The 26,697-nt window shown below is 47.8% G+C and overlaps 20 non-coding genes across 20 annotated transcripts; all 20 read left to right on the forward strand.

Moving 5' to 3' along the window:
• Positions 1-1,242: 1,242 nt before the first annotated feature.
• On the forward strand, positions 1,243-1,316 carry trnai-aau (transfer RNA isoleucine (anticodon AAU)). Its single transcript has one exon. It is a non-coding gene; the product is annotated as a tRNA-Ile (tRNA).
• Positions 1,317-1,895: 579 nt separating this feature from the next.
• On the forward strand, positions 1,896-1,969 carry trnai-aau (transfer RNA isoleucine (anticodon AAU)). The gene has a single exon. It is a non-coding gene; the product is annotated as a tRNA-Ile (tRNA).
• A 417-nt stretch (positions 1,970-2,386) lies between these two features.
• Positions 2,387-2,458, forward strand: trnap-agg (transfer RNA proline (anticodon AGG)). Its single transcript has one exon. It is a non-coding gene; the product is annotated as a tRNA-Pro (tRNA).
• Positions 2,459-5,279: 2,821 nt separating this feature from the next.
• Positions 5,280-5,353, forward strand: trnai-aau (transfer RNA isoleucine (anticodon AAU)). Its single transcript has one exon. It is a non-coding gene; the product is annotated as a tRNA-Ile (tRNA).
• A 579-nt stretch (positions 5,354-5,932) lies between these two features.
• Positions 5,933-6,006, forward strand: trnai-aau (transfer RNA isoleucine (anticodon AAU)). Its single transcript has one exon. It is a non-coding gene; the product is annotated as a tRNA-Ile (tRNA).
• Positions 6,007-6,596: 590 nt separating this feature from the next.
• Positions 6,597-6,668, forward strand: trnaq-uug (transfer RNA glutamine (anticodon UUG)). Its single transcript has one exon. It is a non-coding gene; the product is annotated as a tRNA-Gln (tRNA).
• Positions 6,669-9,320: 2,652 nt separating this feature from the next.
• On the forward strand, positions 9,321-9,394 carry trnai-aau (transfer RNA isoleucine (anticodon AAU)). Its single transcript has one exon. It is a non-coding gene; the product is annotated as a tRNA-Ile (tRNA).
• A 579-nt stretch (positions 9,395-9,973) lies between these two features.
• trnai-aau (transfer RNA isoleucine (anticodon AAU)) lies at positions 9,974-10,047 on the forward strand. Its single transcript has one exon. It is a non-coding gene; the product is annotated as a tRNA-Ile (tRNA).
• A 417-nt stretch (positions 10,048-10,464) lies between these two features.
• trnap-agg (transfer RNA proline (anticodon AGG)) lies at positions 10,465-10,536 on the forward strand. Its single transcript has one exon. It is a non-coding gene; the product is annotated as a tRNA-Pro (tRNA).
• Positions 10,537-13,357: 2,821 nt separating this feature from the next.
• On the forward strand, positions 13,358-13,431 carry trnai-aau (transfer RNA isoleucine (anticodon AAU)). Its single transcript has one exon. It is a non-coding gene; the product is annotated as a tRNA-Ile (tRNA).
• A 579-nt stretch (positions 13,432-14,010) lies between these two features.
• Positions 14,011-14,084, forward strand: trnai-aau (transfer RNA isoleucine (anticodon AAU)). The gene has a single exon. It is a non-coding gene; the product is annotated as a tRNA-Ile (tRNA).
• A 417-nt stretch (positions 14,085-14,501) lies between these two features.
• On the forward strand, positions 14,502-14,573 carry trnap-agg (transfer RNA proline (anticodon AGG)). Its single transcript has one exon. It is a non-coding gene; the product is annotated as a tRNA-Pro (tRNA).
• A 2,821-nt stretch (positions 14,574-17,394) lies between these two features.
• Positions 17,395-17,468, forward strand: trnai-aau (transfer RNA isoleucine (anticodon AAU)). Its single transcript has one exon. It is a non-coding gene; the product is annotated as a tRNA-Ile (tRNA).
• A 579-nt stretch (positions 17,469-18,047) lies between these two features.
• Positions 18,048-18,121, forward strand: trnai-aau (transfer RNA isoleucine (anticodon AAU)). The gene has a single exon. It is a non-coding gene; the product is annotated as a tRNA-Ile (tRNA).
• Positions 18,122-18,711: 590 nt separating this feature from the next.
• Positions 18,712-18,783, forward strand: trnaq-uug (transfer RNA glutamine (anticodon UUG)). The gene has a single exon. It is a non-coding gene; the product is annotated as a tRNA-Gln (tRNA).
• A 2,652-nt stretch (positions 18,784-21,435) lies between these two features.
• On the forward strand, positions 21,436-21,509 carry trnai-aau (transfer RNA isoleucine (anticodon AAU)). The gene has a single exon. It is a non-coding gene; the product is annotated as a tRNA-Ile (tRNA).
• Positions 21,510-22,088: 579 nt separating this feature from the next.
• trnai-aau (transfer RNA isoleucine (anticodon AAU)) lies at positions 22,089-22,162 on the forward strand. Its single transcript has one exon. It is a non-coding gene; the product is annotated as a tRNA-Ile (tRNA).
• A 417-nt stretch (positions 22,163-22,579) lies between these two features.
• trnap-agg (transfer RNA proline (anticodon AGG)) lies at positions 22,580-22,651 on the forward strand. The gene has a single exon. It is a non-coding gene; the product is annotated as a tRNA-Pro (tRNA).
• A 2,821-nt stretch (positions 22,652-25,472) lies between these two features.
• Positions 25,473-25,546, forward strand: trnai-aau (transfer RNA isoleucine (anticodon AAU)). Its single transcript has one exon. It is a non-coding gene; the product is annotated as a tRNA-Ile (tRNA).
• Positions 25,547-26,125: 579 nt separating this feature from the next.
• On the forward strand, positions 26,126-26,199 carry trnai-aau (transfer RNA isoleucine (anticodon AAU)). Its single transcript has one exon. It is a non-coding gene; the product is annotated as a tRNA-Ile (tRNA).
• Positions 26,200-26,697: the final 498 nt, after the last annotated feature.

Raw genomic sequence — 26,697 nt, forward strand, 5'->3', positions numbered from 1 at the left:
CCGCCATCACTGCTAGCACCCCCTAGTGGACCTTGCGGTATTACACTCAAACGCCAACAATGGAGATTTGGTAATTTTAGACACAAACATATAAAAAATAGTAGGGTGTCTTTTTTTCTTTTACAACTGAATTTCATATATATGACATGAACTATTACTACTCTTAAATGCTCTAACCATATTTATACGTTTTAAACTGTTTTTTTTAAACCATGTTACCTTATCTTTTATGTACCTTACACTCACACCACCCTTTTCTGCTTATAGCATGTCAACTGCCATGCAAGTCTGGAAGGCCATCAGAGAAGTAGCTAACTGCTACACTAACTGCTCTGAACGCTTCTTCAGTTTGATTAGAGAGACGCTGAACGTTATAATGCAGATAATGAATCACTTCGGTATTATGGTTAATGGAAATCAAAGGGATGATAGAAGCAAAACTGGATATAACCTGATCTGTAATTTTATACTCCTCTGGGACGCCACGAGGGATACCTATGGCGTCAATGTACGTCGGGTTGGGGGTGTCTAACCAGGGTGAGGTTGACACACCTCGCCTGGTCCTCAGGGCGGCCGGTGGCATGAGGTGAGACCCTACGGAAGTAGCACTATGCACTAGGCGCTCCACATCTACTGACAATACTGTCATTGGAAGAAGGAAAGGAATCGGCGCACAAACACCAGTCATGTTCTCGGTCGGTAACCTATCACTCACGCCGGGTCCACCGCACCACCACCAGAGGTCAGCCCTGAGTATCGGCCGGAAGAAGGCATCCATCTGTAAGGTAGAATTACACCAAGAGATATTAATGCCGGGTTGTACCAATCGGGAACCTGTGGAAACGGTAATGCACATAAATTTACCTTTCGCCACTGTGCTGCTGAATATGGGCTTACCTTTGACCTCTGTAACCTCGGGGTGCGCTACGGCGAATGGCCGACAATTAGCCGAGGCTGCTTCTGGAGCAGTGGATGTATTCATCAGGGACACTCGGCGGAAATCACAGCGGGAACTATTTGCAATAAGGGGCCCACTCCCAGGCACGCTAAACAATCTGTTTTCCTTGTTTTAGCTTGTTCCACCATCAAAAGCCAATTGTTAAACTGTCCCGAAATACCTGTCAAGAGCACAAACAAGGTGTCCACCAGGTACCCGCCCTCAGACCCCAGCGTACCGATTGAGTCTGCGTCGGGGTACATAAAATAAAAAAAAAAACATAAAATATTGCAGTGGTGTCCTGTGGCCGGTTAGCTCAGTTGGTCAGAGCGTGGTGCTAATAACGCCAAGGTCACGAGTTCAACCCCCGTACTAGCCACTCTTCTTTATGTGCTCCAGGAACAACAAAAGCCTTGGTTGGCAACTTACCGGCCCCCATAACCGACATCACACCACCCACCCTCGAAAAGACCGGGGAAAGGTAAAGAAAACAGCATGTCAAAGCAGAGCGGCAAAAAACCTCTTGGTCACCAAGACTCAAGGAGCAGATCAATGGGGGCAGTGGACCCCATTATCCTCTTCAGACCACGAGTGCAGAGAATGCGGACCGTGAAGAAACAACAAAAGCCCCCGTTGACAACAGCTAACAGTACAAGGAAAACAGCATGGCGGGGACAAAAGCCCAAAACCCCCCAGGCCCCATAACCAACAGCGCACAACCCAGTCAACTGCGAAACACCCCCATCAAGGCTGCCAACCAACCGGGGAAAGGTAAAGAAAACAGCATGGCAAAGCAGAGCAGCAGCAAACCTCTCGCCCACCGTGACTGCATGATCAATGGGGGCAGATGACCCTATTGTCCGAGAACCAAAATTTCGACCACGAGCATAGAGAATGCGTCTGTTAAGGATGAGTTAGTTGATTTGAGCTGGAAACATTTGATGCAATGGTGTCCGGTGGTTGGTTAGCTCAGTTGGTCAGAGCGTGGTGCTAATAACGCCAAGGTCACGGGTTCAACCCCCGTACTAGCCACTCTTCTTTATGTGCTCCAGGAACAACAAAAGCCCACGGCGACAGCCCACTGGTCTCCATAACCAACATCACCCCACCCACCTGTGAAACACCTTCGACAAGACCGCAGAAAGACCGGGGAAAGGTAAAGAAAACAGCACGTCAAAGCAGAGCGGCAACAAACCTCTTGGTCACCAAGACTGCAAGGAGCAGATCAAAGATGGCAGTGTACCCTATTATCCTCTATCCAAACTTTTACATCACGAGTGCAGAGAATGCGGACCGTGAAGGAACAAAAAAAGCCCTCGTCCACAACACCCCGCCCCTCATAACCCCCCCTGGCCCCATAACCAACAGCGCACAACCCATTCAACTGCGAAAACACCCGCATCATGGCCGCCAACTGATCGGGGAAAGGTAAGTATTTGCCCAGGCAGGGGCTTGTTGGTCTAGTGGTATGATTCTTGCTTAGGGTGCAAGAGGTCCCGAGTTCAATTCTCGGACAAGCCCTCCCTGCCCCTGAACTACCTTTCCACACAATCCCCAGAACACCACCATCAGTGAAGTTATATCAACGCTAATGTAATCTGACAGGATGTACTCAGGGCCCGGCGCTGGTGTAATGGTTAGCACCCCGGACTTTGAATCCAGTGGTCTAAGTTCAAGTCTTGGTGGAACCAAGGGGTTGCCCTTGTATTTTGAGGGCAAAAAGGAGGCGTTTGCAAGTGGACCTGAGACCCTGTCACTGATCACCTGAACAGGGACTTGAATCCGGGACACTCAGATCAAAAATCTAACCTTCAGGTGACTGGCTCAACCTTTGCTGATATTTGGCTTGTCCGTGTGGGCAGTTTAAGACCTCAGTCGATCTTGGAGGTGTCAATTCCGGGACCTGCCTCTTTCATTCCACTTCTTCTTCCTCCTCCAGTCATCCCCACCCACCGCGGCTGAAGCAGTGGCAATACAGCCTGGACAACAGTGTCAGCGTGAGCCCATAGAGGGTTACCTGAATCCCTCTTTGACAGAGCCCCTCTTGAAATTGACTTTTAATTACTGAAGTGTGTGTGAGGGTTGCCTTGCTTTTATGCGTTTAAGGACGTTATTTTTCGTTGGCAGGTGCTGAGGGCCCAGAGCGGCAGCGGTTTCCCTGTTGGTCCCTTTTTTTCCACTTTTGGTTTGCTGAGTCACGGGTGCAGTGTGGTTTGGATCCCTCCCTTTATGTTACCGCTGTCGTGGTAAGCCCCAGCCCAGGCCTCTTTTCTTCAATGGAAGCAGTCAACTTGTGGAGTACGTCAGTGTTTGAAGAGCTGATCAACTGGTGCAGTTGCTTCTGAATGCTTCGCTGCAACTCGCGTGCTGACATCTTGGATCACAATGGTGGTGTGTCTGTCCATGAACTGATGACAGGTTCAATGGATTGATGATTTGCTGCGCTCTAGGACACAGAAATCATCCCGGACGACCCCCAAAATGTTGCCCCTCCACCACCTGGAGGGGTTGTATGCCTTGAAAATCCTGTGGTACAGAATAAGGACGACAATCCACGATGACTTGACGTATATTCACCCTCAGGATTTATTCTTTCTCTCAGAACAATAACAGCACTTCAGATCTCATAAGATGACTACACCAACAGTTGGCCGTTTGTTTCCAGCATTATTGGTTAAACAAACATTTGAACAGCTAAACATTTGTGATGTTAAGACATCGGCTTTACATGTCAATCTAGTGACAATTTCCACAGCCAATGTATACTTGTCACATATCTTTAGTACAATACTATCAGTAACACATTTCACATATTGCAGTTAACCTGCTGAATGCTATTCACCATACATTAAGGACTGCTAGCATTAGCCGTTAGCCATTTCACATGTGCTCAAGTGCTCTACAAAACATTTATAACAAACCACTTTGCAGTCAGCTGTTTACTTTAGCAACTTCTACACTCTTTACAGTCATTTGCATACATTATTTCTACTTTATACTAACATGTGGTACAGAATAAAGAAGACAATCCACGATGACTTGACGTATATTCACCCTCAGGATTTATTCTTCCTCTGTCGTTTTGTCACCTACTCTATACCGCCATCACTGCTAGCACCCCCTAGTGGACCTTGCGGTATTACACTCAAACGCCAACAATGGAGATTTGGTTATTTTAGACACAAACATATAAAAAATAGTAGGGTGTCTTTTTTTCTTTTACAACTGAATTTTATATATATGACATGAACTATTACTACTCTTAAATGCTCTAACCATATTTATACGTTTTAAACTGTTTTTTTTTAAACCATGTTACCTTATCTTTTATGTACCTTACACTCACACCACCCTTTTCTGCTTATAGCATGTCAACTGCCATGCAAGTCTGGAAGGCCATCAGAGAAGTAGCTAACTGCTACACTAACTGCTCTGAACGCTTCTTCAGTTTGATTAGAGAGACGCTGAACGTTATAATGCAGATAATGAATCACTTCGGTATTATGGTTAATGGAAATCAAAGGGATGATAGAAGCAAAACTGGATATAACCTGATCTGTAATTTTATACTCCTCTGGGACGCCACGAGGGATACCTATGGCGTCAATGTACGTCGGGTTGGGGGTGTCTAACCAGGGTGAGGTTGACACACCTCGCCTGGTCCTCAGGGCGGCCGGTGGCATGAGGTGAGACCCTACGGAAGTAGCACTATGCACTAGGCGCTCCACATCTACTGACAATACTGTCATTGGAAGAAGGAAAGGAATCGGCGCACAAACACCAGTCATGTTCTCGGTCGGTAACCTATCACTCACGCCGGGTCCACCGCACCACCACCAGAGGTCAGCCCTGAGTATCGGCCGGAAGAAGGCATCCATCTGTAAGGTAGAATTACACCAAGAGATATTAATGCCGGGTTGTACCAATCGGGAACCTGTGGAAACGGTAATGCACATAAATTTACCTTTCGCCACTGTGCTGCTGAATATGGGCTTACCTTTGACCTCTGTAACCTCGGGGTGCGCTACGGCGAATGGCCGACAATTAGCCGAGGCTGCTTCTGGAGCAGTGGATGTATTCATCAGGGACACTCGGCGGAAATCACAGCGGGAACTATTTGCAATAAGGGGCCCACTCCCAGGCACGCTAAACAATCTGTTTTCCTTGTTTTAGCTTGTTCCACCATCAAAAGCCAATTGTTAAACTGTCCCGAAATACCTGTCAAGAGCACAAACAAGGTGTCCACCAGGTACCCGCCCTCAGACCCCAGCGTACCGATTGAGTCTGCGTCGGGGTACATAAAATAAAAAAAAAAACATAAAATATTGCAGTGGTGTCCTGTGGCCGGTTAGCTCAGTTGGTCAGAGCGTGGTGCTAATAACGCCAAGGTCACGAGTTCAACCCCCGTACTAGCCACTCTTCTTTATGTGCTCCAGGAACAACAAAAGCCTTGGTTGGCAACTTACCGGCCCCCATAACCGACATCACACCACCCACCCTCGAAAAGACCGGGGAAAGGTAAAGAAAACAGCATGTCAAAGCAGAGCGGCAAAAAACCTCTTGGTCACCAAGACTCAAGGAGCAGATCAATGGGGGCAGTGGACCCCATTATCCTCTTCAGACCACGAGTGCAGAGAATGCGGACCGTGAAGAAACAACAAAAGCCCCCGTTGACAACAGCTAACAGTACAAGGAAAACAGCATGGCGGGGACAAAAGCCCCAAACCCCCCAGGCCCCATAACCAACAGCGCACAACCCAGTCAACTGCGAAACACCCCCATCAAGGCTGCCAACCGACCGGGGAAAGGTAAAGAAAACAGCATGGCAAAGCAGAGCAGCAGCAAACCTCTCGCCCACCGTGACTGCATGATCAATGGGGGCAGATGACCCTATTGTCCGAGAACCAAAATTTCGACCACGAGCATAGAGAATGCGTCTGTTAAGGATGAGTTAGTTGATTTGAGCTGGAAACATTTGATGCAATGGTGTCCGGTGGTTGGTTAGCTCAGTTGGTCAGAGCGTGGTGCTAATAACGCCAAGGTCACGGGTTCAACCCCCGTACTAGCCACTCTTCTTTATGTGCTCCAGGAACAACAAAAGCCCACGGCGACAGCCCACTGGTCTCCATAACCAACATCACCCCACCCACCTGTGAAACACCTTCGACAAGACCGCAGAAAGACCGGGGAAAGGTAAAGAAAGCAGAGCGGCAACAAACCTCTTGGTCACCAAGACTGCAAGGAGCAGATCAAAGATGGCAGTGTACCCTATTATCCTCTATCCAAACTTTTACATCACGAGTGCAGAGAATGCGGACCGTGAAGGAACAAAAAAAGCCCTCGTCCACAACACCCCGCCCCTCATAACCCCCCCTGGCCCCATAACCAACAGCGCACAACCCATTCAACTGCGAAAACACCCGCATCATGGCCGCCAACTGATCGGGGAAAGGTAAGTATTTGCCCAGGCAGGGGCTTGTTGGTCTAGTGGTATGATTCTTGCTTAGGGTGCAAGAGGTTCAATTCTCGGACAAGCCCTCCCTGCCCCTGAACTACCTTTCCACACAATCCCCAGAACACCACCATCAGTGAAGTTATATCAACGCTAATGTAATCTGACAGGATGTACTCAGGGCCCGGCGCTGTCTGTACCCTTGCAGGTTCCGTGGTGTAATGGTTAGCACCCCGGACTTTGAATCCAGTGGTCTAAGTTCAAGTCTTGGTGGAACCAAGGGGTTGCCCTTGTATTTTGAGGGCAAAAAGGAGGCGTTTGCAAGTGGACCTGAGACCCTGTCACTGGTCACCTGAACAGGGACTTGAATCCGGGACACTCAGATCAAAAATCTAACCTTCAGGTGACTGGCTCAACCTTTGCTGATATTTGGCTTGTCCGTGTGGGCAGTTTAAGACCTCAGTCGATCTTGGAGGTGTCAATTCCGGGACCTGCCTCTTTCATTCCACTTCTTCTTCCTCCTCCAGTCATCCCCACCCACCGCGGCTGAAGCAGTGGCAATACAGCCTGGACAACAGTGTCAGCGTGAGCCCATAGAGGGTTACCTGAATCCCTCTTTGACAGAGCCCCTCTTGAAATTGACTTTTAATTACTGAAGTGTGTGTGAGGGTTGCCTTGCTTTTATGCGTTTAAGGACGTTATTTTTCGTTGGCAGGTGCTGAGGGCCCAGAGTGGCAGCGGTTTCCCTGTTGGTCCCTTTTTTTCCACTTTTGGTTTGCTGAGTCACGGGTGCAGTGTGGTTTGGATCCCTCCCTTTATGTTACCGCTGTCGTGGTAAGCCCCAGCCCAGGCCTCTTTTCTTCAATGGAAGCAGTCAACTTGTGGAGTACGTCAGTGTTTGAAGAGCTGATCAACTGGTGCAGTTGCTTCTGAATGCTTCGCTGCAACTCACGTGCTGACATCTTGGATCACAATGGTGGTGTGTCTGTCCATGAACTGATGACAGGTTCAATGGATTGATGATTTGCTGCGCTCTAGGACACAAAAATCATCCCGGAGGACCCCCAAAATGTTGCCCCTCCACCACCTGGAGGGGTTGTATGCCTTGAAAATCCTGTGGTACAGAATAAGGACGACAATCCACGATGACTTGACGTATATTCACCCTCAGGATTTATTCTTTCTCTCAGAACAATAACAGCACTTCAGATCTCATAAGATGACTACACCAACAGTTGGCCGTTTGTTTCCAGCATTATTGGTTAAACAAACATTTGAACAGCTAAACATTTGTGATGTTAAGACATCGGCTTTACATGTCAATCTAGTGACAATTTCCACAGCCAATGTATACTTGTCACATATTTTTAGTACAATACTATCAGTAACACATTTCACATATTGCAGTTAACCTGCTGAATGCTATTCACCATACATTAAGGACTGCTAGCATTAGCCGTTAGCCATTTCACATGTGCTCAAGTGCTCTACAAAACATTTATAACAAACCACTTTGCAGTCAGCTGTTTACTTTAGCAACTTCTACACTCTTTACAGTCATTTGCATACATTATTTCTACTTTATACTAACATGTGGTACAGAATAAAGAAGACAATCCACGATGACTTGACGTATATTCACCCTCAGGATTTATTCTTCCTCTGTCGTTTTGTCACCTACTCTATACCGCCATCACTGCTAGCACCCCCTAGTGGACCTTGCGGTATTACACTCAAACGCCAACAATGGAGATTTGGTTATTTTAGACACAAACATATAAAAAATAGTAGGGTGTCTTTTTTTCTTTTACAACTGAATTTTATATATATGACATGAACTATTACTACTCTTAAATGCTCTAACCATATTTATACGTTTTAAACTGTTTTTTTTTAAACCATGTTACCTTATCTTTTATGTACCTTACACTCACACCACCCTTTTCTGCTTATAGCATGTCAACTGCCATGCAAGTCTGGAAGGCCATCAGAGAAGTAGCTAACTGCTACACTAACTGCTCTGAACGCTTCTTCAGTTTGATTAGAGAGACGCTGAACGTTATAATGCAGATAATGAATCACTTCGGTATTATGGTTAATGGAAATCAAAGGGATGATAGAAGCAAAACTGGATATAACCTGATCTGTAATTTTATACTCCTCTGGGACGCCACGAGGGATACCTATGGCGTCAATGTACGTCGGGTTGGGGGTGTCTAACCAGGGTGAGGTTGACACACCTCGCCTGGTCCTCAGGGCGGCCGGTGGCATGAGGTGAGACCCTACGGAAGTAGCACTATGCACTAGGCGCTCCACATCTACTGACAATACTGTCATTGGAAGAAGGAAAGGAATCGGCGCACAAACACCAGTCATGTTCTCGGTCGGTAACCTATCACTCACGCCGGGTCCACCGCACCACCACCAGAGGTCAGCCCTGAGTATCGGCCGGAAGAAGGCATCCATCTGTAAGGTAGAATTACACCAAGAGATATTAATGCCGGGTTGTACCAATCGGGAACCTGTGGAAACGGTAATGCACATAAATTTACCTTTCGCCACTGTGCTGCTGAATATGGGCTTACCTTTGACCTCTGTAACCTCGGGGTGCGCTACGGCGAATGGCCGACAATTAGCCGAGGCTGCTTCTGGAGCAGTGGATGTATTCATCAGGGACACTCGGCGGAAATCACAGCGGGAACTATTTGCAATAAGGGGCCCACTCCCAGGCACGCTAAACAATCTGTTTTCCTTGTTTTAGCTTGTTCCACCATCAAAAGCCAATTGTTAAACTGTCCCGAAATACCTGTCAAGAGCACAAACAAGGTGTCCACCAGGTACCCGCCCTCAGACCCCAGCGTACCGATTGAGTCTGCGTCGGGGTACATAAAATAAAAAAAAAAAACATAAAATATTGCAGTGGTGTCCTGTGGCCGGTTAGCTCAGTTGGTCAGAGCGTGGTGCTAATAACGCCAAGGTCACGAGTTCAACCCCCGTACTAGCCACTCTTCTTTATGTGCTCCAGGAACAACAAAAGCCTTGGTTGGCAACTTACCGGCCCCCATAACCGACATCACACCACCCACCCTCGAAAAGACCGGGGAAAGGTAAAGAAAACAGCATGTCAAAGCAGAGCGGCAAAAAACCTCTTGGTCACCAAGACTCAAGGAGCAGATCAATGGGGGCAGTGGACCCCATTATCCTCTTCAGACCACGAGTGCAGAGAATGCGGACCGTGAAGAAACAACAAAAGCCCCCGTTGACAACAGCTAACAGTACAAGGAAAACAGCATGGCGGGGACAAAAGCCCAAAACCCCCCAGGCCCCATAACCAACAGCGCACAACCCAGTCAACTGCGAAACACCCCCATCAAGGCTGCCAACCGACCGGGGAAAGGTAAAGAAAACAGCATGGCAAAGCAGAGCAGCAGCAAACCTCTCGCCCACCGTGACTGCATGATCAATGGGGGCAGATGACCCTATTGTCCGAGAACCAAAATTTCGACCACGAGCATAGAGAATGCGTCTGTTAAGGATGAGTTAGTTGATTTGAGCTGGAAACATTTGATGCAATGGTGTCCGGTGGTTGGTTAGCTCAGTTGGTCAGAGCGTGGTGCTAATAACGCCAAGGTCACGGGTTCAACCCCCGTACTAGCCACTCTTCTTTATGTGCTCCAGGAACAACAAAAGCCCACGGCGACAGCCCACTGGTCTCCATAACCAACATCACCCCACCCACCTGTGAAACACCTTCGACAAGACCGCAGAAAGACCGGGGAAAGGTAAAGAAAACAGCACGTCAAAGCAGAGCGGCAACAAACCTCTTGGTCACCAAGACTGCAAGGAGCAGATCAAAGATGGCAGTGTACCCTATTATCCTCTATCCAAACTTTTACATCACGAGTGCAGAGAATGCGGACCGTGAAGGAACAAAAAAAGCCCTCGTCCACAACACCCCGCCCCTCATAACCCCCCCTGGCCCCATAACCAACAGCGCACAACCCATTCAACTGCGAAAACACCCGCATCATGGCCGCCAACTGATCGGGGAAAGGTAAGTATTTGCCCAGGCAGGGGCTTGTTGGTCTAGTGGTATGATTCTTGCTTAGGGTGCAAGAGGTCCCGAGTTCAATTCTCGGACAAGCCCTCCCTGCCCCTGAACTACCTTTCCACACAATCCCCAGAACACCACCATCAGTGAAGTTATATCAACGCTAATGTAATCTGACAGGATGTACTCAGGGCCCGGCGCTGGTGTAATGGTTAGCACCCCGGACTTTGAATCCAGTGGTCTAAGTTCAAGTCTTGGTGGAACCAAGGGGTTGCCCTTGTATTTTGAGGGCAAAAAGGAGGCGTTTGCAAGTGGACCTGAGACCCTGTCACTGGTCACCTGAACAGGGACTTGAATCCGGGACACTCAGATCAAAAATCTAACCTTCAGGTGACTGGCTCAACCTTTGCTGATATTTGGCTTGTCCGTGTGGGCAGTTTAAGACCTCAGTCGATCTTGGAGGTGTCAATTCCGGGACCTGCCTCTTTCATTCCACTTCTTCTTCCTCCTCCAGTCATCCCCACCCACCGCGGCTGAAGCAGTGGCAATACAGCCTGGACAACAGTGTCAGCGTGAGCCCATAGAGGGTTACCTGAATCCCTCTTTGACAGAGCCCCTCTTGAAATTGACTTTTAATTACTGAAGTGTGTGTGAGGGTTGCCTTGCTTTTATGCGTTTAAGGACGTTATTTTTCGTTGGCAGGTGCTGAGGGCCCAGAGTGGCAGCGGTTTCCCTGTTGGTCCCTTTTTTTCCACTTTTGGTTTGCTGAGTCACGGGTGCAGTGTGGTTTGGATCCCTCCCTTTATGTTACCGCTGTCGTGGTAAGCCCCAGCCCAGGCCTCTTTTCTTCAATGGAAGCAGTCAACTTGTGGAGTACGTCAGTGTTTGAAGAGCTGATCAACTGGTGCAGTTGCTTCTGAATGCTTCGCTGCAACTCGCGTGCTGACATCTTGGATCACAATGGTGGTGTGTCTGTCCATGAACTGATGACAGGTTCAATGGATTGATGATTTGCTGCGCTCTAGGACACAGAAATCATCCCGGACGACCCCCAAAATGTTGCCCCTCCACCACCTGGAGGGGTTGTATGCCTTGAAAATCCTGTGGTACAGAATAAGGACGACAATCCACGATGACTTGACGTATATTCACCCTCAGGATTTATTCTTTCTCTCAGAACAATAACAGCACTTCAGATCTCATAAGATGACTACACCAACAGTTGGCCGTTTGTTTCCAGCATTATTGGTTAAACAAACATTTGAACAGCTAAACATTTGTGATGTTAAGACATCGGCTTTACATGTCAATCTAGTGACAATTTCCACAGCCAATGTATACTTGTCACATATCTTTAGTACAATACTATCAGTAACACATTTCACATATTGCAGTTAACCTGCTGAATGCTATTCACCATACATTAAGGACTGCTAGCATTAGCCGTTAGCCATTTCACATGTGCTCAAGTGCTCTACAAAACATTTATAACAAACCACTTTGCAGTCAGCTGTTTACTTTAGCAACTTCTACACTCTTTACAGTCATTTGCATACATTATTTCTACTTTATACTAACATGTGGTACAGAATAAAGAAGACAATCCACGATGACTTGACGTATATTCACCCTCAGGATTTATTCTTCCTCTGTCGTTTTGTCACCTACTCTATACCGCCATCACTGCTAGCACCCCCTAGTGGACCTTGCGGTATTACACTCAAACGCCAACAATGGAGATTTGGTTATTTTAGACACAAACATATAAAAAATAGTAGGGTGTCTTTTTTTCTTTTACAACTGAATTTTATATATATGACATGAACTATTACTACTCTTAAATGCTCTAACCATATTTATACGTTTTAAACTGTTTTTTTTTAAACCATGTTACCTTATCTTTTATGTACCTTACACTCACACCACCCTTTTCTGCTTATAGCATGTCAACTGCCATGCAAGTCTGGAAGGCCATCAGAGAAGTAGCTAACTGCTACACTAACTGCTCTGAACGCTTCTTCAGTTTGATTAGAGAGACGCTGAACGTTATAATGCAGATAATGAATCACTTCGGTATTATGGTTAATGGAAATCAAAGGGATGATAGAAGCAAAACTGGATATAACCTGATCTGTAATTTTATACTCCTCTGGGACGCCACGAGGGATACCTATGGCGTCAATGTACGTCGGGTTGGGGGTGTCTAACCAGGGTGAGGTTGACACACCTCGCCTGGTCCTCAGGGCGGCCGGTGGCATGAGGTGAGACCCTACGGAAGTAGCACTATGCACTAGGCGCTCCACATCTACTGACAATACTGTCATTGGAAGAAGGAAAGGAATCGGCGCACAAACACCAGTCATGTTCTCGGTCGGTAACCTATCACTCACGCCGGGTCCACCGCACCACCACCAGAGGTCAGCCCTGAGTATCGGCCGGAAGAAGGCATCCATCTGTAAGGTAGAATTACACCAAGAGATATTAATGCCGGGTTGTACCAATCGGGAACCTGTGGAAACGGTAATGCACATAAATTTACCTTTCGCCACTGTGCTGCTGAATATGGGCTTACCTTTGACCTCTGTAACCTCGGGGTGCGCTACGGCGAATGGCCGACAATTAGCCGAGGCTGCTTCTGGAGCAGTGGATGTATTCATCAGGGACACTCGGCGGAAATCACAGCGGGAACTATTTGCAATAAGGGGCCCACTCCCAGGCACGCTAAACAATCTGTTTTCCTTGTTTTAGCTTGTTCCACCATCAAAAGCCAATTGTTAAACTGTCCCGAAATACCTGTCAAGAGCACAAACAAGGTGTCCACCAGGTACCCGCCCTCAGACCCCAGCGTACCGATTGAGTCTGCGTCGGGGTACATAAAATAAAAAAAAAAACATAAAATATTGCAGTGGTGTCCTGTGGCCGGTTAGCTCAGTTGGTCAGAGCGTGGTGCTAATAACGCCAAGGTCACGAGTTCAACCCCCGTACTAGCCACTCTTCTTTATGTGCTCCAGGAACAACAAAAGCCTTGGTTGGCAACTTACCGGCCCCCATAACCGACATCACACCACCCACCCTCGAAAAGACCGGGGAAAGGTAAAGAAAACAGCATGTCAAAGCAGAGCGGCAAAAAACCTCTTGGTCACCAAGACTCAAGGAGCAGATCAATGGGGGCAGTGGACCCCATTATCCTCTTCAGACCACGAGTGCAGAGAATGCGGACCGTGAAGAAACAACAAAAGCCCCCGTTGACAACAGCTAACAGTACAAGGAAAACAGCATGGCGGGGACAAAAGCCCAAAACCCCCCAGGCCCCATAACCAACAGCGCACAACCCAGTCAACTGCGAAACACCCCCATCAAGGCTGCCAACCGACCGGGGAAAGGTAAAGAAAACAGCATGGCAAAGCAGAGCAGCAGCAAACCTCTCGCCCACCGTGACTGCATGATCAATGGGGGCAGATGACCCTATTGTCCGAGAACCAAAATTTCGACCACGAGCATAGAGAATGCGTCTGTTAAGGATGAGTTAGTTGATTTGAGCTGGAAACATTTGATGCAATGGTGTCCGGTGGTTGGTTAGCTCAGTTGGTCAGAGCGTGGTGCTAATAACGCCAAGGTCACGGGTTCAACCCCCGTACTAGCCACTCTTCTTTATGTGCTCCAGGAACAACAAAAGCCCACGGCGACAGCCCACTGGTCTCCATAACCAACATCACCCCACCCACCTGTGAAACACCTTCGACAAGACCGCAGAAAGACCGGGGAAAGGTAAAGAAAACAGCACGTCAAAGCAGAGCGGCAACAAACCTCTTGGTCACCAAGACTGCAAGGAGCAGATCAAAGATGGCAGTGTACCCTATTATCCTCTATCCAAACTTTTACATCACGAGTGCAGAGAATGCGGACCGTGAAGGAACAAAAAAAGCCCTCGTCCACAACACCCCGCCCCTCATAACCCCCCCTGGCCCCATAACCAACAGCGCACAACCCATTCAACTGCGAAAACACCCGCATCATGGCCGCCAACTGATCGGGGAAAGGTAAGTATTTGCCCAGGCAGGGGCTTGTTGGTCTAGTGGTATGATTCTTGCTTAGGGTGCAAGAGGTCCCGAGTTCAATTCTCGGACAAGCCCTCCCTGCCCCTGAACTACCTTTCCACACAATCCCCAGAACACCACCATCAGTGAAGTTATATCAACGCTAATGTAATCTGACAGGATGTACTCAGGGCCCGGCGCTGGTGTAATGGTTAGCACCCCGGACTTTGAATCCAGTGGTCTAAGTTCAAGTCTTGGTGGAACCAAGGGGTTGCCCTTGTATTTTGAGGGCAAAAAGGAGGCGTTTGCAAGTGGACCTGAGACCCTGTCACTGATCACCTGAACAGGGACTTGAATCCGGGACACTCAGATCAAAAATCTAACCTTCAGGTGACTGGCTCAACCTTTGCTGATATTTGGCTTGTCCGTGTGGGCAGTTTAAGACCTCAGTCGATCTTGGAGGTGTCAATTCCGGGACCTGCCTCTTTCATTCCACTTCTTCTTCCTCCTCCAGTCATCCCCACCCACCGCGGCTGAAGCAGTGGCAATACAGCCTGGACAACAGTGTCAGCGTGAGCCCATAGAGGGTTACCTGAATCCCTCTTTGACAGAGCCCCTCTTGAAATTGACTTTTAATTACTGAAGTGTGTGTGAGGGTTGCCTTGCTTTTATGCGTTTAAGGACGTTATTTTTCGTTGGCAGGTGCTGAGGGCCCAGAGCGGCAGCGGTTTCCCTGTTGGTCCCTTTTTTTCCACTTTTGGTTTGCTGAGTCACGGGTGCAGTGTGGTTTGGATCCCTCCCTTTATGTTACCGCTGTCGTGGTAAGCCCCAGCCCAGGCCTCTTTTCTTCAATGGAAGCAGTCAACTTGTGGAGTACGTCAGTGTTTGAAGAGCTGATCAACTGGTGCAGTTGCTTCTGAATGCTTCGCTGCAACTCGCATGCTGACATCTTGGATCACAATGGTGGTGTGTCTGTCCATGAACTGATGACAGGTTCAATGGATTGATGATTTGCTGCGCTCTAGGACACAGAAATCATCCCGGACGACCCCCAAAATGTTGCCCCTCCACCACCTGGAGGGGTTGTATGCCTTGAAAATCCTGTGGTACAGAATAAGGACGACAATCCACGATGACTTGACGTATATTCACCCTCAGGATTTATTCTTTCTCTCAGAACAATAACAGCACTTCAGATCTCATAAGATGACTACACCAACAGTTGGCCGTTTGTTTCCAGCATTATTGGTTAAACAAACATTTGAACAGCTAAACATTTGTGATGTTAAGACATCGGCTTTACATGTCAATCTAGTGACAATTTCCACAGCCAATGTATACTTGTCACATATCTTTAGTACAATACTATCAGTAACACATTTCACATATTGCAGTTAACCTGCTGAATGCTATTCACCATACATTAAGGACTGCTAGCATTAGCCGTTAGCCATTTCACATGTGCTCAAGTGCTCTACAAAACATTTATAACAAACCACTTTGCAGTCAGCTGTTTACTTTAGCAACTTCTACACTCTTTACAGTCATTTGCATACATTATTTCTACTTTATACTAACATGTGGTACAGAATAAAGAAGACAATCCACGATGACTTGACGTATATTCACCCTCAGGATTTATTCTTCCTCTGTCGTTTTGTCACCTACTCTATACCGCCATCACTGCTAGCACCCCCTAGTGGACCTTGCGGTATTACACTCAAACGCCAACAATGGAGATTTGGTTATTTTAGACACAAACATATAAAAAATAGTAGGGTGTCTTTTTTTCTTTTACAACTGAATTTTATATATATGACATGAACTATTACTACTCTTAAATGCTCTAACCATATTTATACGTTTTAAACTGTTTTTTTTTAAACCATGTTACCTTATCTTTTATGTACCTTACACTCACACCACCCTTTTCTGCTTATAGCATGTCAACTGCCATGCAAGTCTGGAAGGCCATCAGAGAAGTAGCTAACTGCTACACTAACTGCTCTGAACGCTTCTTCAGTTTGATTAGAGAGACGCTGAACGTTATAATGCAGATAATGAATCACTTCGGTATTATGGTTAATGGAAATCAAAGGGATGATAGAAGCAAAACTGGATATAACCTGATCTGTAATTTTATACTCCTCTGGGACGCCACGAGGGATACCTATGGCGTCAATGTACGTCGGGTTGGGGGTGTCTAACCAGGGTGAGGTTGACACACCTCGCCTGGTCCTCAGGGCGGCCGGTGGCATGAGGTGAGACCCTACGGAAGTAGCACTATGCACTAGGCGCTCCACATCTACTGACAATACTGTCATTGGAAGAAGGAAAGGAATCGGCGCACAAACACCAGTCATGTTCTCGGTCGGTAACCTATCACTCACGCCGGGTCCACCGCACCACCACCAGAGGTCAGCCCTGAGTATCGGCCGGAAGAAGGCATCCATCTGTAAGGTAGAATTACACCAAGAGATATTAATGCCGGGTTGTACCAATCGGGAACCTGTGGAAACGGTAATGCACATAAATTTACCTTTCGCCACTGTGCTGCTGAATATGGGCTTACCTTTGACCTCTGTAACCTCGGGGTGCGCTACGGCGAATGGCCGACAATTAGCCGAGGCTGCTTCTGGAGCAGTGGATGTATTCATCAGGGACACTCGGCGGAAATCACAGCGGGAACTATTTGCAATAAGGGGCCCACTCCCAGGCACGCTAAACAATCTGTTTTCCTTGTTTTAGCTTGTTCCACCATCAAAAGCCAATTGTTAAACTGTCCCGAAATACCTGTCAAGAGCACAAACAAGGTGTCCACCAGGTACCCGCCCTCAGACCCCAGCGTACCGATTGAGTCTGCGTCGGGGTACATAAAATAAAAAAAAAAACATAAAATATTGCAGTGGTGTCCTGTGGCCGGTTAGCTCAGTTGGTCAGAGCGTGGTGCTAATAACGCCAAGGTCACGAGTTCAACCCCCGTACTAGCCACTCTTCTTTATGTGCTCCAGGAACAACAAAAGCCTTGGTTGGCAACTTACCGGCCCCCATAACCGACATCACACCACCCACCCTCGAAAAGACCGGGGAAAGGTAAAGAAAACAGCATGTCAAAGCAGAGCGGCAAAAAACCTCTTGGTCACCAAGACTCAAGGAGCAGATCAATGGGGGCAGTGGACCCCATTATCCTCTTCAGACCACGAGTGCAGAGAATGCGGACCGTGAAGAAACAACAAAAGCCCCCGTTGACAACAGCTAACAGTACAAGGAAAACAGCATGGCGGGGACAAAAGCCCCAAACCCCCCAGGCCCCATAACCAACAGCGCACAACCCAGTCAACTGCGAAACACCCCCATCAAGGCTGCCAACCGACCGGGGAAAGGTAAAGAAAACAGCATGGCAAAGCAGAGCAGCAGCAAACCTCTCGCCCACCGTGACTGCATGATCAATGGGGGCAGATGACCCTATTGTCCGAGAACCAAAATTTCGACCACGAGCATAGAGAATGCGTCTGTTAAGGATGAGTTAGTTGATTTGAGCTGGAAACATTTGATGCAATGGTGTCCGGTGGTTGGTTAGCTCAGTTGGTCAGAGCGTGGTGCTAATAACGCCAAGGTCACGGGTTCAACCCCCGTACTAGCCACTCTTCTTTATGTGCTCCAGGAACAACAAAAGCCCACGGCGACAGCCCACTGGTCTCCATAACCAACATCACCCCACCCACCTGTGAAACACCTTCGACAAGACCGCAGAAAGACCGGGGAAAGGTAAAGAAAGCAGAGCGGCAACAAACCTCTTGGTCACCAAGACTGCAAGGAGCAGATCAAAGATGGCAGTGTACCCTATTATCCTCTATCCAAACTTTTACATCACGAGTGCAGAGAATGCGGACCGTGAAGGAACAAAAAAAGCCCTCGTCCACAACACCCCGCCCCTCATAACCCCCCCTGGCCCCATAACCAACAGCGCACAACCCATTCAACTGCGAAAACACCCGCATCATGGCCGCCAACTGATCGGGGAAAGGTAAGTATTTGCCCAGGCAGGGGCTTGTTGGTCTAGTGGTATGATTCTTGCTTAGGGTGCAAGAGGTTCAATTCTCGGACAAGCCCTCCCTGCCCCTGAACTACCTTTCCACACAATCCCCAGAACACCACCATCAGTGAAGTTATATCAACGCTAATGTAATCTGACAGGATGTACTCAGGGCCCGGCGCTGTCTGTACCCTTGCAGGTTCCGTGGTGTAATGGTTAGCACCCCGGACTTTGAATCCAGTGGTCTAAGTTCAAGTCTTGGTGGAACCAAGGGGTTGCCCTTGTATTTTGAGGGCAAAAAGGAGGCGTTTGCAAGTGGACCTGAGACCCTGTCACTGGTCACCTGAACAGGGACTTGAATCCGGGACACTCAGATCAAAAATCTAACCTTCAGGTGACTGGCTCAACCTTTGCTGATATTTGGCTTGTCCGTGTGGGCAGTTTAAGACCTCAGTCGATCTTGGAGGTGTCAATTCCGGGACCTGCCTCTTTCATTCCACTTCTTCTTCCTCCTCCAGTCATCCCCACCCACCGCGGCTGAAGCAGTGGCAATACAGCCTGGACAACAGTGTCAGCGTGAGCCCATAGAGGGTTACCTGAATCCCTCTTTGACAGAGCCCCTCTTGAAATTGACTTTTAATTACTGAAGTGTGTGTGAGGGTTGCCTTGCTTTTATGCGTTTAAGGACGTTATTTTTCGTTGGCAGGTGCTGAGGGCCCAGAGTGGCAGCGGTTTCCCTGTTGGTCCCTTTTTTTCCACTTTTGGTTTGCTGAGTCACGGGTGCAGTGTGGTTTGGATCCCTCCCTTTATGTTACCGCTGTCGTGGTAAGCCCCAGCCCAGGCCTCTTTTCTTCAATGGAAGCAGTCAACTTGTGGAGTACGTCAGTGTTTGAAGAGCTGATCAACTGGTGCAGTTGCTTCTGAATGCTTCGCTGCAACTCGCGTGCTGACATCTTGGATCACAATGGTGGTGTGTCTGTCCATGAACTGATGACAGGTTCAATGGATTGATGATTTGCTGCGCTCTAGGACACAGAAATCATCCCGGACGACCCCCAAAATGTTGCCCCTCCACCACCTGGAGGGGTTGTATGCCTTGAAAATCCTGTGGTACAGAATAAGGACGACAATCCACGATGACTTGACGTATATTCACCCTCAGGATTTATTCTTTCTCTCAGAACAATAACAGCACTTCAGATCTCATAAGATGACTACACCAACAGTTGGCCGTTTGTTTCCAGCATTATTGGTTAAACAAACATTTGAACAGCTAAACATTTGTGATGTTAAGACATCGGCTTTACATGTCAATCTAGTGACAATTTCCACAGCCAATGTATACTTGTCACATATCTTTAGTACAATACTATCAGTAACACATTTCACATATTGCAGTTAACCTGCTGAATGCTATTCACCATACATTAAGGACTGCTAGCATTAGCCGTTAGCCATTTCACATGTGCTCAAGTGCTCTACAAAACATTTATAACAAACCACTTTGCAGTCAGCTGTTTACTTTAGCAACTTCTACACTCTTTACAGTCATTTGCATACATTATTTCTACTTTATACTAACATGTGGTACAGAATAAAGAAGACAATCCACGATGACTTGACGTATATTCACCCTCAGGATTTATTCTTCCTCTGTCGTTTTGTCACCTACTCTATACCGCCATCACTGCTAGCACCCCCTAGTGGACCTTGCGGTATTACACTCAAACGCCAACAATGGAGATTTGGTTATTTTAGACACAAACATATAAAAAATAGTAGGGTGTCTTTTTTTCTTTTACAACTGAATTTTATATATATGACATGAACTATTACTACTCTTAAATGCTCTAACCATATTTATACGTTTTAAACTGTTTTTTTTTAAACCATGTTACCTTATCTTTTATGTACCTTACACTCACACCACCCTTTTCTGCTTATAGCATGTCAACTGCCATGCAAGTCTGGAAGGCCATCAGAGAAGTAGCTAACTGCTACACTAACTGCTCTGAACGCTTCTTCAGTTTGATTAGAGAGACGCTGAACGTTATAATGCAGATAATGAATCACTTCGGTATTATGGTTAATGGAAATCAAAGGGATGATAGAAGCAAAACTGGATATAACCTGATCTGTAATTTTATACTCCTCTGGGACGCCACGAGGGATACCTATGGCGTCAATGTACGTCGGGTTGGGGGTGTCTAACCAGGGTGAGGTTGACACACCTCGCCTGGTCCTCAGGGCGGCCGGTGGCATGAGGTGAGACCCTACGGAAGTAGCACTATGCACTAGGCGCTCCACATCTACTGACAATACTGTCATTGGAAGAAGGAAAGGAATCGGCGCACAAACACCAGTCATGTTCTCGGTCGGTAACCTATCACTCACGCCGGGTCCACCGCACCACCACCAGAGGTCAGCCCTGAGTATCGGCCGGAAGAAGGCATCCATCTGTAAGGTAGAATTACACCAAGAGATATTAATGCCGGGTTGTACCAATCGGGAACCTGTGGAAACGGTAATGCACATAAATTTACCTTTCGCCACTGTGCTGCTGAATATGGGCTTACCTTTGACCTCTGTAACCTCGGGGTGCGCTACGGCGAATGGCCGACAATTAGCCGAGGCTGCTTCTGGAGCAGTGGATGTATTCATCAGGGACACTCGGCGGAAATCACAGCGGGAACTATTTGCAATAAGGGGCCCACTCCCAGGCACGCTAAACAATCTGTTTTCCTTGTTTTAGCTTGTTCCACCATCAAAAGCCAATTGTTAAACTGTCCCGAAATACCTGTCAAGAGCACAAACAAGGTGTCCACCAGGTACCCGCCCTCAGACCCCAGCGTACCGATTGAGTCTGCGTCGGGGTACATAAAATAAAAAAAAAAAACATAAAATATTGCAGTGGTGTCCTGTGGCCGGTTAGCTCAGTTGGTCAGAGCGTGGTGCTAATAACGCCAAGGTCACGAGTTCAACCCCCGTACTAGCCACTCTTCTTTATGTGCTCCAGGAACAACAAAAGCCTTGGTTGGCAACTTACCGGCCCCCATAACCGACATCACACCACCCACCCTCGAAAAGACCGGGGAAAGGTAAAGAAAACAGCATGTCAAAGCAGAGCGGCAAAAAACCTCTTGGTCACCAAGACTCAAGGAGCAGATCAATGGGGGCAGTGGACCCCATTATCCTCTTCAGACCACGAGTGCAGAGAATGCGGACCGTGAAGAAACAACAAAAGCCCCCGTTGACAACAGCTAACAGTACAAGGAAAACAGCATGGCGGGGACAAAAGCCCAAAACCCCCCAGGCCCCATAACCAACAGCGCACAACCCAGTCAACTGCGAAACACCCCCATCAAGGCTGCCAACCGACCGGGGAAAGGTAAAGAAAACAGCATGGCAAAGCAGAGCAGCAGCAAACCTCTCGCCCACCGTGACTGCATGATCAATGGGGGCAGATGACCCTATTGTCCGAGAACCAAAATTTCGACCACGAGCATAGAGAATGCGTCTGTTAAGGATGAGTTAGTTGATTTGAGCTGGAAACATTTGATGCAATGGTGTCCGGTGGTTGGTTAGCTCAGTTGGTCAGAGCGTGGTGCTAATAACGCCAAGGTCACGGGTTCAACCCCCGTACTAGCCACTCTTCTTTATGTGCTCCAGGAACAACAAAAGCCCACGGCGACAGCCCACTGGTCTCCATAACCAACATCACCCCACCCACCTGTGAAACACCTTCGACAAGACCGCAGAAAGACCGGGGAAAGGTAAAGAAAACAGCACGTCAAAGCAGAGCGGCAACAAACCTCTTGGTCACCAAGACTGCAAGGAGCAGATCAAAGATGGCAGTGTACCCTATTATCCTCTATCCAAACTTTTACATCACGAGTGCAGAGAATGCGGACCGTGAAGGAACAAAAAAAGCCCTCGTCCACAACACCCCGCCCCTCATAACCCCCCCTGGCCCCATAACCAACAGCGCACAACCCATTCAACTGCGAAAACACCCGCATCATGGCCGCCAACTGATCGGGGAAAGGTAAGTATTTGCCCAGGCAGGGGCTTGTTGGTCTAGTGGTATGATTCTTGCTTAGGGTGCAAGAGGTCCCGAGTTCAATTCTCGGACAAGCCCTCCCTGCCCCTGAACTACCTTTCCACACAATCCCCAGAACACCACCATCAGTGAAGTTATATCAACGCTAATGTAATCTGACAGGATGTACTCAGGGCCCGGCGCTGGTGTAATGGTTAGCACCCCGGACTTTGAATCCAGTGGTCTAAGTTCAAGTCTTGGTGGAACCAAGGGGTTGCCCTTGTATTTTGAGGGCAAAAAGGAGGCGTTTGCAAGTGGACCTGAGACCCTGTCACTGGTCACCTGAACAGGGACTTGAATCCGGGACACTCAGATCAAAAATCTAACCTTCAGGTGACTGGCTCAACCTTTGCTGATATTTGGCTTGTCCGTGTGGGCAGTTTAAGACCTCAGTCGATCTTGGAGGTGTCAATTCCGGGACCTGCCTCTTTCATTCCACTTCTTCTTCCTCCTCCAGTCATCCCCACCCACCGCGGCTGAAGCAGTGGCAATACAGCCTGGACAACAGTGTCAGCGTGAGCCCATAGAGGGTTACCTGAATCCCTCTTTGACAGAGCCCCTCTTGAAATTGACTTTTAATTACTGAAGTGTGTGTGAGGGTTGCCTTGCTTTTATGCGTTTAAGGACGTTATTTTTCGTTGGCAGGTGCTGAGGGCCCAGAGTGGCAGCGGTTTCCCTGTTGGTCCCTTTTTTTCCACTTTTGGTTTGCTGAGTCACGGGTGCAGTGTGGTTTGGATCCCTCCCTTTATGTTACCGCTGTCGTGGTAAGCCCCAGCCCAGGCCTCTTTTCTTCAATGGAAGCAGTCAACTTGTGGAGTACGTCAGTGTTTGAAGAGCTGATCAACTGGTGCAGTTGCTTCTGAATGCTTCGCTGCAACTCGCGTGCTGACATCTTGGATCACAATGGTGGTGTGTCTGTCCATGAACTGATGACAGGTTCAATGGATTGATGATTTGCTGCGCTCTAGGACACAGAAATCATCCCGGACGACCCCCAAAATGTTGCCCCTCCACCACCTGGAGGGGTTGTATGCCTTGAAAATCCTGTGGTACAGAATAAGGACGACAATCCACGATGACTTGACGTATATTCACCCTCAGGATTTATTCTTTCTCTCAGAACAATAACAGCACTTCAGATCTCATAAGATGACTACACCAACAGTTGGCCGTTTGTTTCCAGCATTATTGGTTAAACAAACATTTGAACAGCTAAACATTTGTGATGTTAAGACATCGGCTTTACATGTCAATCTAGTGACAATTTCCACAGCCAATGTATACTTGTCACATATCTTTAGTACAATACTATCAGTAACACATTTCACATATTGCAGTTAACCTGCTGAATGCTATTCACCATACATTAAGGACTGCTAGCATTAGCCGTTAGCCATTTCACATGTGCTCAAGTGCTCTACAAAACATTTATAACAAACCACTTTGCAGTCAGCTGTTTACTTTAGCAACTTCTACACTCTTTACAGTCATTTGCATACATTATTTCTACTTTATACTAACATGTGGTACAGAATAAAGAAGACAATCCACGATGACTTGACGTATATTCACCCTCAGGATTTATTCTTCCTCTGTCGTTTTGTCACCTACTCTATACCGCCATCACTGCTAGCACCCCCTAGTGGACCTTGCGGTATTACACTCAAACGCCAACAATGGAGATTTGGTTATTTTAGACACAAACATATAAAAAATAGTAGGGTGTCTTTTTTTCTTTTACAACTGAATTTTATATATATGACATGAACTATTACTACTCTTAAATGCTCTAACCATATTTATACGTTTTAAACTGTTTTTTTTTAAACCATGTTACCTTATCTTTTATGTACCTTACACTCACACCACCCTTTTCTGCTTATAGCATGTCAACTGCCATGCAAGTCTGGAAGGCCATCAGAGAAGTAGCTAACTGCTACACTAACTGCTCTGAACGCTTCTTCAGTTTGATTAGAGAGACGCTGAACGTTATAATGCAGATAATGAATCACTTCGGTATTATGGTTAATGGAAATCAAAGGGATGATAGAAGCAAAACTGGATATAACCTGATCTGTAATTTTATACTCCTCTGGGACGCCACGAGGGATACCTATGGCGTCAATGTACGTCGGGTTGGGGGTGTCTAACCAGGGTGAGGTTGACACACCTCGCCTGGTCCTCAGGGCGGCCGGTGGCATGAGGTGAGACCCTACGGAAGTAGCACTATGCACTAGGCGCTCCACATCTACTGACAATACTGTCATTGGAAGAAGGAAAGGAATCGGCGCACAAACACCAGTCATGTTCTCGGTCGGTAACCTATCACTCACGCCGGGTCCACCGCACCACCACCAGAGGTCAGCCCTGAGTATCGGCCGGAAGAAGGCATCCATCTGTAAGGTAGAATTACACCAAGAGATATTAATGCCGGGTTGTACCAATCGGGAACCTGTGGAAACGGTAATGCACATAAATTTACCTTTCGCCACTGTGCTGCTGAATATGGGCTTACCTTTGACCTCTGTAACCTCGGGGTGCGCTACGGCGAATGGCCGACAATTAGCCGAGGCTGCTTCTGGAGCAGTGGATGTATTCATCAGGGACACTCGGCGGAAATCACAGCGGGAACTATTTGCAATAAGGGGCCCACTCCCAGGCACGCTAAACAATCTGTTTTCCTTGTTTTAGCTTGTTCCACCATCAAAAGCCAATTGTTAAACTGTCCCGAAATACCTGTCAAGAGCACAAACAAGGTGTCCACCAGGTACCCGCCCTCAGACCCCAGCGTACCGATTGAGTCTGCGTCGGGGTACATAAAATAAAAAAAAAAACATAAAATATTGCAGTGGTGTCCTGTGGCCGGTTAGCTCAGTTGGTCAGAGCGTGGTGCTAATAACGCCAAGGTCACGAGTTCAACCCCCGTACTAGCCACTCTTCTTTATGTGCTCCAGGAACAACAAAAGCCTTGGTTGGCAACTTACCGGCCCCCATAACCGACATCACACCACCCACCCTCGAAAAGACCGGGGAAAGGTAAAGAAAACAGCATGTCAAAGCAGAGCGGCAAAAAACCTCTTGGTCACCAAGACTCAAGGAGCAGATCAATGGGGGCAGTGGACCCCATTATCCTCTTCAGACCACGAGTGCAGAGAATGCGGACCGTGAAGAAACAACAAAAGCCCCCGTTGACAACAGCTAACAGTACAAGGAAAACAGCATGGCGGGGACAAAAGCCCCAAACCCCCCAGGCCCCATAACCAACAGCGCACAACCCAGTCAACTGCGAAACACCCCCATCAAGGCTGCCAACCGACCGGGGAAAGGTAAAGAAAACAGCATGGCAAAGCAGAGCAGCAGCAAACCTCTCGCCCACCGTGACTGCATGATCAATGGGGGCAGATGACCCTATTGTCCGAGAACCAAAATTTCGACCACGAGCATAGAGAATGCGTCTGTTAAGGATGAGTTAGTTGATTTGAGCTGGAAACATTTGATGCAATGGTGTCCGGTGGTTGGTTAGCTCAGTTGGTCAGAGCGTGGTGCTAATAACGCCAAGGTCACGGGTTCAACCCCCGTACTAGCCACTCTTCTTTATGTGCTCCAGGAACAACAAAAGCCCACGGCGACAGCCCACTGGTCTCCATAACCAACATCACCCCACCCACCTGTGAAACACCTTCGACAAGACCGCAGAAAGACCGGGGAAAGGTAAAGAAAGCAGAGCGGCAACAAACCTCTTGGTCACCAAGACTGCAAGGAGCAGATCAAAGATGGCAGTGTACCCTATTATCCTCTATCCAAACTTTTACATCACGAGTGCAGAGAATGCGGACCGTGAAGGAACAAAAAAAGCCCTCGTCCACAACACCCCGCCCCTCATAACCCCCCCTGGCCCCATAACCAACAGCGCACAACCCATTCAACTGCGAAAACACCCGCATCATGGCCGCCAACTGATCGGGGAAAGGTAAGTATTTGCCCAGGCAGGGGCTTGTTGGTCTAGTGGTATGATTCTTGCTTAGGGTGCAAGAGGTTCAATTCTCGGACAAGCCCTCCCTGCCCCTGAACTACCTTTCCACACA

The sequence above is a fragment of the Doryrhamphus excisus genome, unplaced genomic scaffold (assembly GCF_037039965.1).
Source record: "Doryrhamphus excisus strain RoL-2023G ecotype Guam unplaced genomic scaffold, RoL_Dexc_Guam_v1.1 HiC_scaffold_24, whole genome shotgun sequence".
Lineage (NCBI taxonomy): Eukaryota > Metazoa > Chordata > Actinopteri > Syngnathiformes > Syngnathidae > Doryrhamphus > Doryrhamphus excisus.